The 17,867-nt window shown below is 39.5% G+C and overlaps 1 pseudogene; it reads right to left on the bottom strand.

Moving 5' to 3' along the window:
* Positions 1 to 16,164: 16,164 nt before the first annotated feature.
* On the bottom strand, positions 16,165 to 17,577 carry LOC106840794 (zinc finger protein 19 pseudogene; annotated as a pseudogene).
* Between the last annotated feature and the right edge of the window lie 290 nt (positions 17,578 to 17,867).

Genomic DNA, 17,867 nt, shown 5'->3' with positions numbered 1-17,867 from the left:
ACGTGAACCCAGCCACTAGGCCATGGGGCAGTCTCTCAGGTGCCAATCTTTAAAACAAAAAAAAGAAAAGGCAACACCTGAGTTGTGGGCTTGGAGACGATAGATGCAGAAGCAGCAAGGAAAGACTACAAGCCATCAAGAGAACAGTGCAGAAAAAACAGCCAACAACTTTTTCAAAGTAAGGAATGCAGTGGATTCCTTTGTGTTCATTCTGCCTCAAATATTTGCAGTGAAACAAGCATTTGAGAATTAGGAAATCCAAAACAGATATTCCAGCCTGTTTTCTCTATGTGGTTACTTGTGGGTAACTGAGTGAAAAGGGTGTCGAAAACAAGGCTAAATTTTTGTAGAGGTGCATAGAAATGTACAGGTGTCATTTTTCCCAAATGCAGCAGATGACTTTTCACTGCCTACATTCCACACCTGACTCCCTGGTCCAATAATGGCAATGCAAGAATTTCCCTGGAACTCGGGACACACTCAGCCCAGAACGGCAAGGAGACGGACGCTACTACCGTGTGCTTGAAGTCAACTCTACTCCCAGACTCATTTGTGTTACCACCGCGGAGATATGATGTAAGGTTCTTAGGAGGTCCCAGAAGTTTGTTCTTCTATCTCCCACAGGCAGATGGCCCACCTCCTTAAACTAAGTGTTTGAATAAGTAAAAGATGATTTCAACATGGAAAGGGGCAGGTGTTTTGTGGAAACAAATTGGTTTCCCCTATCAATCTCAAAATCTTAGTTGAATTGGGGCAGACCTCTGTGCTTCCTGGAATATTGCTTACAGTTGCGAAATGAACTTTTACCAAACTGCTGATGCTTGTTTACAAAGGCCCAAAATAGGGAGGGTCCCAGTCAATAAATTAACCTGGTTTTATCTGTAAATGATCTTTGATTCTGAGTTGATGAGCAAGCTCTTGCAGTTTCCTTTCTGCTTATCATGGCACACTCTTGTCGAATCATTCTGAACTCACAAGCGTTTCGAAAGGCAAGACCCATTGATTTCCTCATTATGTCAGGAAATGGCAAGTTCAGCAAATTTCTAAACCCTTTCAAACTTGGAGGTCTGTTCAGAAGTGATAAGCCAGGACGCCATATGTAAGTTGGTGAGGGTTTGTATTGAGTCAGTTCTCAGCAGAGTATTTTTGTCCTGGAAATTTTTCCTCTCCTTACAGCCCATTAGGAGAGAATGGGGAGGAGAGGATTCAGGGGCTAATTCACTTAGAACATTCCTCTAACAGTGAGAGACGGGGGAGAAGTCTTTTGCTTAATTCTTTTACGCTTATTTGCTCCACACTCAATTCTCCTGACCTCTTTAGAAAGATTACTATAATACTATAATACAAAGATTAATTATTCTCATTAACCACAGATGCACGATGACAAAAGCCAAAGTGACATCAGGATTTTTTAATCCAGTATTAAATGTATACAATGGTGACAGGAAAACTAGCCACTCTTTAAAATCTGAAGAACGGGACGTTACCGAAAAAGAAATGATGGTGGTTTGACTCAAAATGTTTCTTCTGTAGGCCACTAGCAGGCATTCAATCTTACAAGAGCACTTTGCAGAACAGAAATGCCAGGGGCTGGGAAGGAAAAAGAAAAAGAAGGGAGGATAACAGGAGCTTGGAGAATTATAAATTAAAAGGACAGTATTGGGTGATCTGAAAGGTCAAAGGAATAAAACGCAGGGTCTTCTGAGGAGAATCAATCTCAGAACCGTGAGGGAAATTCTCTAAGTACACGGAGTGGGAGAATTTTCTGATGTTTGGAGGTTCTTTTGGCATTTCCATTACCTAAAAAAAAAAATGAAGACTCTAATCTATACATATTTGATTCAGAAGTAGAAGACAGTGTGTTAAATACTCTTTTGGATGTTGCAATTAAACAGGGCACAGAACATTGATTTTACTGTATCCTGGTGCTTTTTTTACCTTTTTTTTTTCCTTCTGTAAGCATGTAAGGGTTCAGGGACCATAGTCGTTCGGTTCTATTTCTGCTGAGTCAGAAAAGATTGAGAACAGTTAAACAGGCGGGGGATTGGTTCCTAAAAATTTGAGAAAGTTTTCATCTGCTTTAGTTCAATGTAATTGAATAACTGTTAATTAAAGACAGACAATATGCCCTTATCTAAATACATGGCTTGGAATAGATGAATTTAAAGTGTGCGTTTGTTTGTTCTATTGTTTCAACCCAGGCTTGTCATACTATGTACACGGCCATTCATTTCCCTCTCTGGTTTCCAGTTCCTTTTAGAGAAACAACCAGGAGTTTCAGGAAAGAGAATAATCCAGGAAACACCACTTCCCTCCCATCTATGTTGAGAGCCACTCTACAGGGGTGGGACTGCTTTGTTAAGGATAGGACTGTGCAGCAATAATGACATTTGCTGGTTTATGGGAAGATAACAAAGGGAGAGCAGCACAAATTCAGCATGTGTTCAGGACTCTGTGGGAGGATCAGCTGAGGGAAAAAGAGGAGGAATAATCATGTGTGTGACATCTACGCGTTTTTACACATCTTATCAGATTCTGTGACTTAACTACTATTTTAACTCTTTTTTCACAGGTAAGTAAAAAGATGATTAGAGGGTTAGAAACCTATCCTGGTTTACATAGGTAGCAATCTGAGAGCTAATGTTCAAATCCAGGTTTTCTGAAATTCACGTTTTCAAGGAGCAACACCATGTCGAGACACGTCCACATGTGGTTCTCGTGTTTTCTAGGTCATCATATAGAATCAGAGAAGGAAATTTATATTGAGGTCTACAAAGTCATAAGGCCCTATTACACTTTAGACATAACAGTCACAATTTAACTAAATGCTTTGTAGAATGTATGTATGCTAGTTGGGGACTTAGTTTTCAATCATTTCCTTTCTTAATTTTCTATTAAAACAGCCCATATAAAGTTGACAAAATTCTTCATTTTGTGGCTTCAAGTAAGTGTAGGTAGGACTTCATTGAGAAAGGAAATCAGTTCTTAGCAGAGATGTTGTGGATTCCAACACAGGCTTTTCATCTTGTTTTCCGTCTGGTTTTCGGCAAGCACATTTCTCCTCTTAAGATGCATTAGAACAGAGATTCCAGGAAAGGAAATTCAAATTTTTCTGAAGATTGAGCCAAGCCAAAAAAAGATCTAACAGCTTGTTTTAGCATTCTTCCCTTCCCTAAAATAACTGGAGCATCACAATATTTTGTCAGATCATCTCTTCAATGTTACACGATATCATCTTGACCTTCATCGTGACAAGTTTATAAAAATCCTTGAGAGTGGAATGTGCTCATGTGTTACTTGCTCGTTCCAGACAGATTTGCTGAGCAAGTGTTAGGTCGTTCTGAAGAAGGAGCAGAGGTGGGAAGTGGTGCCAACCTTCAGGAGCTGGGACCCCTGCCGCTCACTTCCTCAGCTGGTGCCTCCAATGTGTGATGTACAGCCTAGACAAGGTAACAGCAACCAGAGGGGGCATTCAATAGATAAATGTTTAATAAATTCAAAGACTAATAAATAAGAAAAGTAAAAAAAATCAGGTTCTTTCTATAACAGTGCAAGCAAATGATGGATTGCAGAGTCAGAGAATAAACTCCCAAGACACACATGCACGCACTCACATACACACTGACAGACACACACATCAAAGAAAAGCTTAAGAGCTGTTTCTGACTAAGGCATTTGCCTGGATGAGGGGTATGTGCACAAACATGCACATACAATGTAACAATCAAACGATTAGAGGGGCCGGCCCAGTGGCATAGCGGTTAAGTTTGCACACTCTGCTTTGGTGGCTCAGTGTTCGCAGGTTTGGATCCCAGGGAAAGACTTATGCACCGCTCATCAAGCCATGCTGCGGCAGCATCCCACATGCAACGTGGAGGACGATTGGCACAGGTGTTAGCTCAGGGCTAATCTTCCTCAAGCAAAAAGAGAAAGATTGGCAACAGCTGTTAGCTCAAGGCCACTCTTCCTCACCAAAACCAAAAAAACAATTAGAAGTGGGGAAAGAATGATGGGTTTCATAATTTAGCAGTGTCTAAAATGCCCTCCTAATTTGTTTGCTTGCTTTTTGTGCTTTGTTTATGAGTTGTGATTGTACAACTCTGGAAGATCTCCGTTGTCAAAAACCACTTACAAGTTTTGTTTTACTTTATTTCCGGCCCATGATGAAGACACATGGACATTTTTAGTGAGCATTCAGAAATAGGTACACGGAAGATAGGTGAATGGACCTGACGCTCATTGATTCAGTCGTTAAGAGAAGGTTATTCCATCATTTCTTCCAAATATTTTTCATACAGCTGGGAAACAAAGAAAAAACAAACATCCTCAGACAGTGTTTTTAGATGCATGCCAAATAATATGTATGTGCCCAAAATATTTGTATGGACAATCTATGAAATAAATCCACGTTTATTTTCCCCATGAATTTGTCAGGGATGTGAATATATAAGGTTACTAAATAGGAAAAAAAAAAAATGCCTGTCTCTCTCTGTTGAAAATGGCAGAGTTTACAGGATAAGAATGAACAGTACTTTATTTTTTGGCAAAATACATATTTCAATGGAAGGTAACATAATAGTCACCAAACGAGGTGTAGAGAAGTACATTTTGGTAGCGCACATCCCATAAGTCCCGGCGATGAAAGGTAGTTCAGTGTTCACAGCTAAGGGATACAGGACAAAATGTGAAACTGCACCACAGAGAAAGAAAACAGCCCCTTATTTGTCCTGAGTGTAAAGATTACAAAACACAGGCACGATTCCCTACAGACCTATTGACGGACACTGCAGAGTCCCCGCGTTAAGACCCACACTATCAGGGCTGTAAACAATCACTCCCACACCCAGAAGAAAAGAGCAGGGTGAGGCTGTGGTGTTTCTGTCTGCAAAAGGTTTGAAGTAAGTAATTCATGCAAAGGGCTTATTAGTATATTCCACTGGCTGTGTGTTCCCCATGTGGTTCAAAGGAAATCTCTCACTTTGGTTTCAAAGACCCCATATGCCAGGAAAGATCAGTATTGTTTAATCCAGCAGGTCATTAAACTGGAGAGCTAGGTTTGCCCGCAGCCCTCAGTGCGTGAGTGCCTGTCCCATGTCTGCTTATCAGTTTCCTATCGATCTGAACGAAAAAGGAGTTAAGGATACAATTGGCTTCTCCTCTGAAATAGAGCAAAGCTGACAAGAAATAGAAATATGAGCACATTTAGAAATGCAGCAAATTCAGTTCTCTCATTTCCTTCCAACCACGTTAGCACATTTACATTCTGCGAAGAGCAATAAATAGACGCTCTATGAGTTGAATTATTTCCTCCTTTTTTTCTCACAAAATAAGAGCAAGAACCACTAAAGCTTGCAAAAAAGCTACTCCAACATGCCCTGATGAATTTTTATTATTATCATTATTCCTCGTTTCTGTCTTAGCTGGTAATCATTCCCCTCTGAATAGCTACACTGAAAAGTTTTCCAATAAAATTCAAATTAGTTATATAATTAGAGTTAATTATGTTAAAGGCGGAAGAAGGACTTCCATTTGCAGCTTTTAATTCTAGAGTTCTCCAAATAATAATTGACACCGAATACAAACAGTTCCAATCATGGGAATTAGAATAAGGACCCTCACCTGTCCCTGACATGAGCAGAAATTGGAAGGAGCAGCATATCCAGAATACGTCCTCAGTCGTAAATTAAACCCCACCTATCATTGAAATCCTGCACCAAGTGCCACATTTTTCGTGACCCATTTCGAGGCCAAGTCAAAGTGCAGGGATAAGCTGTGGTGGTAGAACAAGGCCTTCATGATGCCGACCGGTACCATCCTCATTTTGCACATTTTCATTGAACTCACTCTACACACACAGAACAGAACTCACGGTAGACCAGCTGCTTGTCAAGTTCCCCAGCTATACAATTTTGGTGGCTCTTATAACTGATTTCATATTGACATTTAAACATGCTGTTACTTAAATTCTCAGACTTCAGTCTGGTCCTCCCACCTTGTCATTGGGTGAGTAAGATGTCCTTATTTTAGCCTTCCTCCTGCATTTGGCTCTGTGTTTCGAAAGAAATAGTTCTAAAAGAATTCTGATTTAATTGTACTCAGTCTAAGTGTTGGTTATAGATGTTATTTCCTGAATTTCTGTTTGTTTTCTGGCTTTTCACCTCCCAACCTAAGTACAAACTCTTTGAAAACAAAGATTAAAATTTACGCTGCTGAGCCAGTAGTCTGGTCAAGCAGATAATACAACTGGCTGAGCCATTTTATCAGAGGTGCCATCCCAACGACAATGGAAGGACCGCGAGTACTGAAATCTTAGTTACCCCGACATGGCCAATGAGTTGCCAACGTGATATTCTTAAGGTGATTTTTAGAAATAACCTGACAAAATCAGTGCAATCAGTGAAATGGGTAAGACTCATTTTTACTCCATAAATTTAGTTTCTTCCCTTCTTTTTTAAAAAGAAAACTAGGTCAGCAAAAATGTGAAAGTGTCGTATAATAATCACTACAAATCACTTAGAGTTCTGGTTCAAGGGGTTTTAACCTGGTAATAAATTATCCTTCTGAGATGAGACTTGGAGTTAATTATGTCCATTACTCTAATTTTATTTCATATCCAGAGGGGAACTGAGGAGAAGAGAACACAAATAACTCACCACCAAAGGCCTCTACATTTTCCCTTTAGTATATTGAAGAATATTCTGAATGTTCCACATCATCGCTGGCAGTGGGCTTTTCATTTCGTGCTGAACAAAGAAACGAAAAATGGGCTGGTAGGAGGGCTGAGAAGTAATTTTCCTATTTGTAGACATCCACAAAAACTGCCTTTTTGTCATCCTTGCTCCACCCAGGCCATTAGGAAAGGATCTTTCCTTCCCAGCCAGGAACTGGATGGTCAGTCTGTCCAGTAAGCTCCCTGCCTCAGGACTCGGGGCTCAAAGTCCTTACAGGCTTAATTAACCAGAAACCACGTAATCATTCAGAATTCTCCCTGCTGGAAGAGGTAAGCCACAAAAATCATAAGAAAGGAAGCTTGATCAGGAATTTCAGTAAACATTACTAATAATCCTGTGCTTAAAAATCAACTCAAATACCTATGCTTTCTCTATATAATGAAAGGGAGTTTCTTAACAATCACCCTAACAAACGTCAAGAATTTTAGTCATTAAAAAGATTCAATTATGGTTATTAGTCTGTGCTTACTTGTGATGGAAATATAACTTGACTATTCTAGAATGATTTCTAATGACTCAGGCTTAGAAAAATATATGGTTTCTCAGATAGAATCTCTCATTGCTGAACGAGAATACTTGACGAGTTGGACGGCTCTTTAGCTCGTGGGTAATGGAAGTTCATCCTATGTATAGGCTGTTCTGCAGCGTAGATTTAAAATATGCACAATGGAAATTTTCCTACAGTACATTTTAAACGCTTTTTAAAAGTCGTTATGTCATCCAAACTTAATCTTCCTTTTTTTTTTTTCATTCTTAATTTTTGGAGGATTAGGGCCAGATCTTCTCTTCTACGCTGTGATCAACTAAAAGATAAAACTTTAATGCCTTCATAATAAATTTGAAGATTAGATGTATATAGTACAGGTAATTCTGTACCAGCTAAAGTCTGGTACAAGAGCTCTGGTTATTTTTGGGGGACACAGACATCACTTCACCTGAGCTATGTCTCCCGTCTACCTGGAGCACACCTTGAAAATGGATCCTCCTGGTATAACAGGTATACTGAACTATCTTGACTGGGTAAGTTATACAGGTGATAGCTCCGAATATTTTCTCTAATGATTGTCCCAAAAGTGTAAGGAAATCCCCACTTTACGCCTGGTGGCACCTCCCATAATAATACTTTAAACAAGTGGCAGTACTTCCTGTATGAAGTTGGTTATTAGGCGTGTGGTCACCCTGAGTGGGCCCAGGAGCTGTGCCACGGAAGTCCCACGTGTCTCTCAGAGATGAGACAAGATATTTCCTCTCCCATCCCATGGAAAAGAAGGAAGAGAAGGATTCCAGAACAGGTGTGCATCAATAAATAAATGAATGATATATAATTTGCAAATTTGTTATAAGTAAACATATATATATACATGTAAGTTATAAGCAAAGTATATATACACAACTTGTAAGCATCTAGAGTTTCTAAAACCATTGGATGAAAGGTTGATGGGTCAAACTGAGAACCCCTTAAACCGTTAGTCATTACAGAAAGTGAGACAACGAGGCATATTTTTTTTTTACAGGAAAATGAAGTTTACTTGTTGGTTTGCTTTCATGTCTGGGACTGTGACCCCCTTTGTTAACCCTTATGCTTGACCCTGCCATCCTCGTTATTACTTTAAAAATGACCCTGATGTTTCCATATTGTTCTCTGACTCCCCGGTTAGCAGGTCAGTGTATATCTTGGCCTCTCATAATCTCAGCAGGGTTTCTAGTCGACTGGTTCAGCTGGAAGTATCGAGAAACATGCTTGGCCTCACAGGTCATTAGCTCCTTCTGACCACACAACAGAAGCAAAGAGACCACAGCCTCTTTCCTTACAGGGCCCACCAGAACATTACTCTGGTCCTTTAGGGCGATGATTCTAGAGGGAAAGTGCCCCTGAATCCACGCACTCCTTCTTTCGAGATAGTAAAAGTGGCATGATATTTTTCAGTCAAATGACTTCTTGTTAGCATTTACAGATCTGTGCAACGAGCCACGAGATGGTAGGTTTTAAGTATTTCCGAGTTGGAATATGTATGCGCCTATAAGGAGGGTCACTCGGTCGTGCAGGTGTTCCATGAACTGTTTACTGAGTGATGCACTGCCAGGCATCACATTAAATGATGAGAACACAAACATGAAAATACATCCATCTGTATCATGCTGCTCACAGCCCAAAGTTATCTCAGGTAGATTACCCCATACGGAGATCCTGAGAGGTGGAATTGAGAACAGCGGTGGGGTGTGAAAGACCAACAGGGATGGTAGGGAAGCCAAGAGAGAACTTCGTGGTGAACAAGAAACCGCTCGGGGAAACCAGGGCTCCGGTCCCTCAGTCCCTCTAGGAGACGGTGTGAAACAGGCTCCAACACATGAGCAAGCACCAACACAGTCCATCATCAGACCTCAGAGTTTTACAGGGTTTAGAAATTTGCTGAACTTGCCATTTCCTGACATAATGAGGAAATCAATGTGTCTTGCCTTTTGAAACACTTTTGAGTTCAGAATGATTCGACAAGAGTGTGCCATGATAAGCAGAAACAAAACTGCAAGAGCTTGCTCATCAACTCAGAATCAAAGATCATTTACAGGTAAAACCAGGTTAATTTATTGACTGGGACCCTCCCTATTTTGTGTCTATAGAAATAAACTTCACCATCTGGTAAAGGCTCATTCTGTAGTTGTGAGCAATATTCTAGAAAATACGGAAGGTCTGCCCTTTCCCATGTTCAAACAGATTTGACAGCTGGGTGTACGATGGTGAGGTTTACTTTGAGGATAGTTGTAAGATAAGGAACAGTTTAAAGAAGTAAATGAAACATGGAAGAGAAAGTGAGGCTATAGTTTTGAAAATGTTTCAATACAAAACTGAAACACAGATATGTACTATTTAAACAAAAAAATGGCTGGAAGGTCAGCCTCTACAAAGAGGTCCCAGAGGAGGATGAATTGGAGACTGCGGGCAGGCCGAACAGAGAGGAGAAATGACCGTGTCAGGGTGGGCAAGAGTCATGTACAATGAAGGAGGAGATAAAGGCAGCCATCAGCAATTCCAATGCCATCTTTTCTCTTGGGAAGGAATGATGGTGGTCTGTAAGGTGGAACCAGACAGTGATTTAGAAGAGCCAGACAGCCAGAGTCATGCCCCAGGATCTGTGTCTTGAGGAGTGGCCAAGAACTCGCAGTCCCCGTGGCATGGTCCAGAACAGGGTGTCCAGGAAACTCCACAATCTTGCACTCAGGTGCTGGAGTGCAAGGCCGCCTCTGCAGGTACGGTGATAAAAATGTGTTTAACTTGGCTTTGGAGATAAAAACAGCACCCTGCACCTGTTGCTCTCCCAAGGCAAAGGTGGGATACTTCCAAACAGATCAGCACAAAAAATCCATTTTTTTCTTTCCTAATGGCACTCAGCAGAGTTATGATACCAACAGTGATGGGTAAGATGGGTGAGCATTAAAACACAAGCTTGTTTAGATCTGCACACTCACTGTCCCAATCAAAATGTCACAGAATTAAGCTTTTTAATGCTACAGTGTTTCGTGGTTTTGTCAGCAGAGTGGATATCTCATGACCTCCAAGAAGGGCTAAAAGAGGGCAGATGCCATCCTGTGATAGTCAGTGAAGTGAATTAATCCATGAAGAAATTGATGAAAAATCACACTGATAGAGATGCTACGTTGATTTCAAGAAGGCTATGGAATAGCCAGAGGACGAATATATAGAGATATATAGCACTAACAAATCTAGCTTGGAGAAGAAGATTTTGAGTCAGCCTAAGATGCTTATTCTGGGAAGCTGTGGGTAATGAGGACACTGGCTGGAGAGAATGTGTCCAGGGAGATGAGAGAAGCCAAGGGAGGTCTCAGGAAAACTCAACAGATAGAGCTGTGGAGCTATACTCCAGAAATAAAGTTACTGATTTTAAATTATTTTTATTAGTTTTCAAATTTTGTCCACGGGAAATGCATGATGTTTTTAAAGAGAAAAAATATAAGAGAGAGAGAGAGAAATTCAGGCAGAGGAAGACCAACTAAGAAAAATTTGCAAAAAAATATTTTTAGTATTTCTATATTTTAGTATTTTTGACACATATGAGTTTGTGGACATATATCATGAGGAGTGGCCCACAATTTGATATGAAAGTCGAATCATCTTAAAGCCATGTCCAATATCTTCAGATAGATTTTTAGATATTATTAAAACAATTACAATAACAAAATTGAGGGTCTGAGGCGGTCTACAGCATCAATCAAATATGATGACCTCTTCTTAAGTCACCATTCGGTAACCTTTTACGTCTATTGATTTGAAGTATTTTATCTATAATTCTATTAGCATCACCACTAATAAGTACCAGTGATCAGGTACAAAACATTTGCTGGGATAAGTGTTAAAATCTTATTACATCTAATCCACACAAAAATTTTCAAGATGACAATTATTTTTCCTATTCTATGTGTTTAAAAGGATTAAGACTCAGGTACTGAAGATAATAAAGTAAGGTCACACAGTAAGCATCGGATTTGTACTTTTAAACACAGGTTAACTTACTCCAGAGAAAGTACTTTATTTATTTTTCAGGAGTGCTTTAACAAAGATAGTCTGTCATCTGATTTTACGGAAAGGAAATATCTGAGAATGGTTTATGCATGTGCCTTTCAAATATGTATGAATTTCAATCAGTACACGGTACCTGCTGGAAGAGTATCTGGTACTCCTGCTGGGGGAGGAAGAGTTCCCTCCTTATGTGACGCAAAGCAATTGTTTTTCTCAATGAATAAAGACAAACACTGGGTTTCACCTTGTAGAAATAAACATGTCTATGCGACTCTTCCTCTTTTTGTGCTTGCTGTGTGAAGAAATGAAATACATACACACACATACTTAACTTTTTCCAACACAAAGAATCCAAGAAGGTTCTGTCTTCTTCCAATGGGAGATACTGTAACAATTAAATTAGAGAAATTTAGTTAACAGAGCATAAAATTGTCACAGCAGTTAAGAAGATGGAGCCTCTAAGTGCTACATAAACACAATTTTCAATGCCAGATCAATTAAGTAAAGAGAAGCAAAGATTTATATCTAACAATTCTAAAGAGGGGGAAAGGAAAGAACTTGGGCGGTGACACCCACATATCCTTCAAAGACCGCTCATGTGCTTATATTAATTTCACAGTCGGCCCTGTTCAGCCAGTCTTCTCATGAGCTCACCGACACCTCCTTCATGAGCACTAACTGCCCTGCTGGGCGTGGCCCTCCAGTTTCAAGCTATATTTTGCTCCTCTGCTTTTGTCTCCATTTACCAGTCCTTCAAACTGCATCTCCCTCCCACATCATCATGTGGTCAACTGCCACCCTTAAGACTCTTGGAAAAAAGGAAAGAAAGGGCTATTGCCTCCTCTGAGATGCCTCCTCTAACCTCACCAGTTAGTGTGAGAAAATTCCTAAGCCCCTATATCACCACAGATATACCTGCCCCACACCTACCCAGGGCTGGCTTCCTGGGTGTATACTATGCCCCATATTCACAAAAGTCCTGTGCCTAATTTCATGTTGTACTGTCACCAGCTTGAAATTCTTAGTAATTTTATCTTTGGAGTTTTCTGTAATTTGCACCTGATGAAATAAGGGAGCATGCATGTGAGCAGAGAATATACACGCAATACACATGCCCAACATTTCTCATTGCCCCATTCTCATATAATGTCTACAGTGCTCCAAAGTACAGAATTCTTGTGGACTCAATGTGTGATGATCAAAGGGAGTCAAAGCGAGTAAAGGTAAGTGTCCAGCATCTACAATGAAGTCAGTGGGGCCACTAACAGCCCTGATGATCCATGCTTTCCATTCAAATGAGAACCGGCTTAGAACATGGATCCAAGACAATCACTGTCTAAGAAGCATGAATGACCAGGGAACTCTAGCGTGCCTTTCTTACCTTTGTCACTTCCTTGTTTCAATCAACTATATATGTTGAAAATGATGACATGGTATGAGAGGGAAAGATAGGGAAAGCCATAATACTTCCTCCTTTCATTTTCCCCATTGCTCAACAATAACTCAAAAGTAGAGAGTATTCATATAAGGAGCACATATCAAGAGGTGCGATAGAAACAATTGAGTTATGTTTGTGCAGCATTTGCACTGTTCAGTTAAGAATGAAAAACACATGCATGTTTGAGCTATGAAACATAAATTGTGTAATGTCAGTGATTCATCACATGAATTAAATGCTTTTATTTGCAGATAGGTAAAAGGAGGAGGGTGGCCAGAGTGATTCATGGGGTCATGGATTAGAGTTGGAGACAACAGCGTGAGCTCAGATTATCTTAACACAGTTACAGAGGGATACACACTGAAATACATACAGGTGTGTGTATAACCAGGAGGAAGGTACACACATGTATTTCTGTACAGTATCAGCTGAGGGAGCCTAGAAACAATGACCCTCCAGTAGCAAGGAGTACACCTAGCACCAGGTCTTGGTTTCTAACATCATTCTCAAATAGAAGGAACCAGTGCTTCTCAGGAAAATGGATGATCCAAAGACTGGAGCAGGAAATGTACAAGATTATGCTGGAGCATTGTAGTGTTAGAAAATCATGAAGTACTCAAAAACAACACAAAATACAAGAAATGAGTAGGTCAAATGGACACAAGAGCCAAAAGGAATACTTTTGACTCAGAAATTGAATTCCAATTAAAAGATGTATTTTGTCATAAGGGATTAAAAATAAAATGTAACTGTATGTTAGGTAAAAGACCCCAACCTGAATATATAGAATTAAATAAGTTAACATTAAAGGGGTGGAGAAAGACATGCTATGGTACCCTTAAGCAAAGGAAAGCACAAGTAGCTGTATCAATTTCAGATGAAACCGACTCCAGAGCAAGGAGATCTATCAGGGATAACGAGGAGCATTACGTAATGATAAAGAGGTCAATTCTCCAAGAAGACAAAGCAATCCTTAACATGTATGCACCTAATAACAGAGCTTCAAAATACAGAAGGCAAAAACTGCAAGGAGAAATAGACGTATCCGCTGTTATCACTGGAGACTTCAACAACACACTTTTAGTTGATAGATTAAGCAAGTGAACAATAGATAAGGACGTAGGTAACCTGGATGGTACCATGAATCAGTTGGATCCAAACTGGCATTTATAGAATGCCCCATCCAACAGCAGCAGAGTACATGTTCTCCTGAAGCTCACATGGAACATTCATCTAGATAGATCATATCCTAGGACATAAAAATAAACTTGATATTTTTGGGAAAAAAATAGAAATCATGCAAAGTGTTTTCTCAGACCACAATGAAAGTAAACTAAAAATCAACAATAGAGAGAAGATGGGAAATTCCCAAACACTTGGAAATTAAAAAAAAAAAAGACTTCTTGATAACACATGGGTCAAAATGGAAGTATCATACGAAATTAAGATATGTTTTCATCTAAATGATAACAGACATAAAAGTTATTTAAGTTTGTTGGATGTAGTAAAAAGAGTGCTTGGTGGAAAATTTATAGCATTGAATGCATATGTTAGAAAATAACAAAGATCTAAAATCAATAACCTAAGCTTCCACCTAGGAAACTAGGAAAAGAAGAGCAATTTAAACCTAATGGAAAAGTAATAAAAATCAGGGCAGAAATCTATAAAATTGAAAATAGGAAAACCATAAAGAAAATCAGTGAAAATAAAAGCTGATTGTTTGAAAAGATCAATAAAATTGATAAACGTTTAACCAGGCTCCCCAAGAAAAAAAGGAGAGAAGATACCAATTATTAACATTATAAAAGAAACAGAGGTCATCACTACTGATCCCATGAACATTAAAAGAATAATAACGGTAGACACAACTTTATGTCCACAATTTTGATAACTTCCATGAAATAGACTAATTCCTTGAATGAAGTGAACTGCTAAAATTCACCAAAGAAGAAATAGATAATCTCAGAAAGTCCATCTACTAACTAAATTGAATTGATAATTAATAACCTTTCAGAAAAGAAATCACCAGGCTTAGACGGTTTCATTGGTGAATTCTACCAAACATTTAAGCTGGAAATGGTACCAATTCTCCACAATTTCTTCCAGAAGATTGGAGCAGAGAGAACGCTTCCTAACTCATTCATTGAGACCAGAAATATCCTAATATCCAAACCAGATAAAATCATTGAAGAAAATAAAAATACAAACCAATATCACTCACGGACCCAAATCCTCAAAAACGCTCTAGCAAAATGAGTCCAACAATGTATAAAAATAATTACACACCTTAACAAAGTAGGATTTATTCCAGGCACAAGAGGCAGTTTTCAGAATTTGAAAATCAATCAATGTAATCCACCGTATCAACCAGCTAGAGAAGAAAAGTCCTATTTCTAAGTTACAGAAATAGAAATACATCTTAAAATCTTCCATGACCACTGAAGTTGAGTTTCAAATTGGTTTTGAGTTTCCTCAAACAAAGAGATTTGCACATATCTGATTCAGTAGATAATGGCCTCATAAACAAAGCAGCAATTTTCTTATTGTTTCCAGGGAATTTTTGCAATTAGACAACGTTTAAAATGTAAATTTTATAACATTAATACAAGTTTGGATTCATATTATTTTTCACTTTACAGTTGATAAGAAATAGAAGGCTGCAGGAGGAGGGGAAGAAGCAGATACTTTCTCAGGATTAATTAAAATGACAACATTTTTTTAAGCTTGAATTAGATTTCTTTACAAAACTATGTAAAGAATGATATATGGCCATTATTTTAATTATTGCATATATTAAGTAGGGCCTTAATGCTTGGAAAATAATTACTAATGCTAAGTTACTGGTGTGTCTTTATTTTAGGAATAATGTGAGCCCAGAGCGTTACAGTATTTCCTTCTTTCTTTTAGTCACTAGGAAAGTCAGACTCCATTTTGAAGTTCAGCTTTAATAACCATGGAAAACCTTATGAGTTATTTTCATCACCCAACTTTTGCTTGGGTTTAATCTATTTTTTTGATTTTTCAAGTAACAGTTTTTCTTTAACTCTTCCAGTGTTTTTTTTTTTTAAAAAACAAAACTCGAATTTATTGGTTACTGGAATGCTAAAACCCAGATGTATTTCTAGGTTCAGATATGGTTTAATGTGGTTGTTCAAGCAGAATCTTCAAGGTTTGATTATTCTCCAACTCTGCTATCTCTTTTGCTGTGCTGACTATTCTCAGCCTCCACAAGAATCCAGGAGTTCCTACCAGTTTTAAGACCAAGGGGAAAAAAAGAGAGTATGTCTTCCTGTTAACTCTTACCAAGTCCTGGGACTCTAAATGGACCATCTTGATTCACCTACTGACATGTGAACCAACAGCCATGGCTTGCAGGAAGGAATCTGCAGCTGAGCCAGGCCTGTGTCACACATTCCACTCCTGAGCAGAAGATGGAATCCAACAGGAAATTTAGTGTACTATCACCAGTAAAAGGGGGTAAAAAATTCTGGGAGGCCAAAATGACAAATGTCCAGCACAGGCTGCTCTCCAAGATGGACATGACCTGGCTGGGAAGAAGTCCTGAAGGCTTTTTCATACTTGACACACTCATAGGGTTTCTCTCTAGTATAGATTCTTTGAGGCTGAACAAGATTTCTTTTGCTAGTGAAGACTTTTCCACACTTATCGCATGCATAGGAAAACTCCTGAATATGGATTCGTACATGCCTTTTCAATTGTTCCTTAGCACTAAAGGCTGTTCCACAATCTACACAGTCAAAGGGTTTCTCCTCGCTGTGGACTCTCTGATGCCGAGTTAATTTTGTATGAAAATTGAAGGCTTGCCCACATATTTTACAAGCATAAGGCTTCTCCCCTGTGTGAATACACTGATGTTGGCTAAGATGGGAATTCCTTCTGAAGTTTTTGCCACACTCATTACATTCATAGGGTTTCTCTCCAGTGTGGATTTTCTGATGTCAAAGTAGTGGTGAATTACGAACAAAAGATTTTCCACACTCATTACACTCATAAGGTTTCTCCCCAGTATGGATTCTCTGATGTATCACAAATTCAGAACTACTGGTGAAACTATTTCCACACTCCGTGCAGACATAGGGTCTGTCCCCACTATGGATTCTCTGATGCCTGATGAGATTTGCATTATCATTGAAGGCTCTCCCACACTCCTCACACTGATAGGGTTTCTCTCCAGAGTGGACTCTCTGATGCCGAATTAATGAAGAACTGCCATTAAAAGCTTTTCCACACTCATTGCACTCAAAGGGTTTCTCCCCAGTGTGGATTCTCTGGTGTCTAACATAGTAAGAAAGAAAGCTGTAGCATCTCCCACACTCCTCACATCTGAAGGGTTTCCTATCACAGTGGATTCTTGGAACCTTTCCTCTAATATTTTTCGCTGTGGGGATTTCCTGGTGCTTCTCCAGCTTATATGTTTCTAGGAAGTTGGTTCTCTGAAGAACACTCTTCTGCAGACCATGTGACAACATCATGTCTCTTTCTCCAGAAATTCCCTGGGTTGACGTGGACTCATTGTCAATGTTGGCCTCACTATCTTTACAGATGTCTGTGGTCCTCTCTGCAGGTGGGTCATCCTGTGCCTCCAGGCCCCAGGACAAATCCCCTTCATCCAGAAGTGAGATCAGGGCAGGTGTGGGAATTGGGTATCCCAGGGATGTCAAGTTCCCATAATTCTCCAGCATCACACCTCTGCATAAGGCCCTCTGTGTGGGAGAAAGGCCAGCCCATTCTGCCTGGGTGAAGTACACAGCCAAGTCCTCGAAGGTCATCACCTCCTGGTGCCGGGCTTCCAGGGGCATGGCTGCCATCACCTGGGCTCCCTCAGTGAAGGGCAGGGGCTCAGTAAAGGTGCAACGTGTATTCCAGTTGTTTTTTATCTAACCGTGTCATGTGAATTTCTGCTAACATTAATTCAGTTACATCATTTTTTTCCTCTTCAAAACTTTCATCACTTCTCCTCTCTAACGTCTCATGTCTCCCTGTGTGGTATTCCGTTTCTGTATCAGAGAGGTCATGACCTTCTACAGAAAATGACAAACTCTTTCCTGAAATAATTTTCTAGGTTGTGCCATCTGGCTTCTTCAGAGATTTTCCCCATTAAAGTCTCAGGAAGAATTATCTTTTTCTGGAACTGTTTTACTCA

This window comes from Equus asinus, chromosome 29 (genome assembly GCF_041296235.1).
Source record: "Equus asinus isolate D_3611 breed Donkey chromosome 29, EquAss-T2T_v2, whole genome shotgun sequence".
In the NCBI taxonomy this organism is placed as follows: Eukaryota; Metazoa; Chordata; class Mammalia; order Perissodactyla; family Equidae; genus Equus; species Equus asinus.
Note: the sequence above shows the minus strand (reverse complement) of the source record. Positions and strands in the feature narration are given on the sequence as shown.